Below are 2,129 nucleotides of genomic sequence, written 5' to 3'. Positions count from 1 at the left end.
TGGACACCTTCGTGCCGCAGACAAAATGGAGTAAAGGTCAAGTGACCCCTCCTGTATTGTCAATAAACATGTATGTCTATTGAAGATTAAACCCATTATCCACATCTGAATTAGCTTTGGGGAAAGCACATTGAAATAGAAAAAACAGCCCATTCCATGCTAACAACTCCTATCGACAGGAATGGAGCTAACAAAGATGTTTGCAGACAGATTGACTCCAAAGCCAAGGCCAAAATTATAGGTACGAACACCTATTTATCAAAATGGACCATATTTAGACACCATCATGTAACAATTGGTTCCCATGTCCTGGAACATTGTATAAATCACCCCAGGGGACAGAGCCCTTAGTCACCTGACCGACACCCCAACCTGGTGAGTTTCTCCCTTAAAAGGTATTTCTCTGGAGAGAGAGAGATAGAGAACAGCCAATGAGCAGCCAAAGAAGGTCTTTTCCAGGCAGACCAGCTATGAGACAGTGCCAACTAAGCAGAAGCCTCAGTGATAACATCTTTTAACGACTGCAGCAGAAAAATTGCAAGGGGAACCAGGATTTCCCACCACCAACTTCAGACTGAGGCTTAACCACAAGGAGCCTATGACACTTCATCCTTTTCAAGACAATGAACATTCAGACCTGTACGGATGAAAGATTTCCTCACAAAAAAACTTCTAAAGCTTTTTTTTAAAGACTGAACTCTTTACAATTGGAATCAATATTGCACACTACCCTCTACTCTCCATCTTTTCTTGTGTGCGTGTGTTGTGGAGTATTCTTGAAAGCACTTCACACGAGACGGCTGTAGGTGAACTAAGGAAAATTTATTCAGAGATACAAGTATGCATACAGGGGAGTACATTTCTCAGTGAGATCCAAGAGGCAACTCAAAACTCCTTTGTTCAATTCACATACTTATACTTTAACTTCACATGACATTCTCTGCGTCAACTATTTTCACATATTCACTTGGCCAGCTGCTTATTCCAACATACTTTGTTTCTACATATCAACTATTTTTTAATCATCTAACCGTTCCAAGGCCATCAGTTTGTGGTTTGATCGTTCAATTTCCTTCTTCGTTCTTGTTCCTTCCCCAGTCATGTCTCACTTTAATTATATCTTCACATGGCCCATTGCTTCACACTTCTGAAAAACAGGTTGAGGTTACACATTATGTGCAATGTTGGCAGTTTTCAACATTCTTCTTGCTAATTATTCCATGATTCCCTACTTTAATCCCCACTTTTGACCCCTGGTCAGATACGATCTGGCCCAGGTGGCCCAGGTGGTCATTCCCTGAATCCTCCACCTGTCAAACAATCTGAGGATCTGGGACTCGACAAACTTCAAATCTCTTCCTGAGGTCCTCTTATGGCCTTACTGAGGTCTTAGTGATCTAGGCTGAGCCTGGGACTGATTCTACCTACATTACATCATTATTACCTCTCTGAGGTTGCCCCCCCCTAAGTAGGTGCGTGACCCTGTGGGCATTGGATTGTATCTTTTGGTGGCCAGCATTACCATTAGCTCTGCTTGAGACATCATCAGTCTCTGGGAACAGCAGATACACAGGCTGATTAGCAACACTACAATGGATGCACCTGCTGCCACATATCTCTCTCTGTCCCACTAATCATACTGCATTCTTGCTATTGTTTCACTGCCTTGTGCTGAATCCTCCAGCTTCCTGGCTTTCTCTGTTGCCTGGTGTATTTGTACTCTCCCACTGGTTACTGCCTGGTAACTTTCCTTCGCATATTTATTGGCCATAATCAGGGCCTTACCTATCGCCTTCCTTCCAGGCTATCTCTCCTGCGCATCATCTATGCTTTGCGTTTTGTCCCACCGTGGGCTGAACATGTATCCAGTGAGAGCCCTACCAGCTATGTGGAAGTCTCCAACAGTAAATAAGTCAATTATATGCAAACAGAAAGTGTGATTGTTGCCACACTCTAAACTTCTGTTTTATCTGTCAGGAAAGACCATTGTGTGAGGAAGGTTTGGACTGCCTTGAAGGCCTTTTCCAGAGGATTCACTGACACTACAATGGCAGAACTATTACTGATGGGCTTTAAGCTGTTGCCTGAGCAGACAATGAAATGCTGTGATTCTGTACAACATTGCCGTG

General features: G+C 43.3%; 1 long non-coding RNA gene across 1 annotated transcript; it reads right to left on the bottom strand.

The window, feature by feature from the left end:
- Positions 1 to 801: 801 nt before the first annotated feature.
- Positions 802 to 1,893, bottom strand: LOC137372597 (uncharacterized). The gene is made up of 2 exons (XR_010975453.1): positions 1,786 to 1,893; positions 802 to 1,147 (listed from the first exon to the last, which is right to left on the bottom strand). It is a non-coding gene; the product is annotated as an uncharacterized lncRNA (long non-coding RNA).
- Between the last annotated feature and the right edge of the window lie 236 nt (positions 1,894 to 2,129).

This window comes from Heterodontus francisci, chromosome 8 (assembly GCF_036365525.1).
Source record: "Heterodontus francisci isolate sHetFra1 chromosome 8, sHetFra1.hap1, whole genome shotgun sequence".
Lineage (NCBI taxonomy): Eukaryota > Metazoa > Chordata > Chondrichthyes > Heterodontiformes > Heterodontidae > Heterodontus > Heterodontus francisci.
The sequence above is the reverse complement of the archived record's forward strand: the minus strand, read 5'-3'. Positions and strand labels throughout refer to the sequence as shown.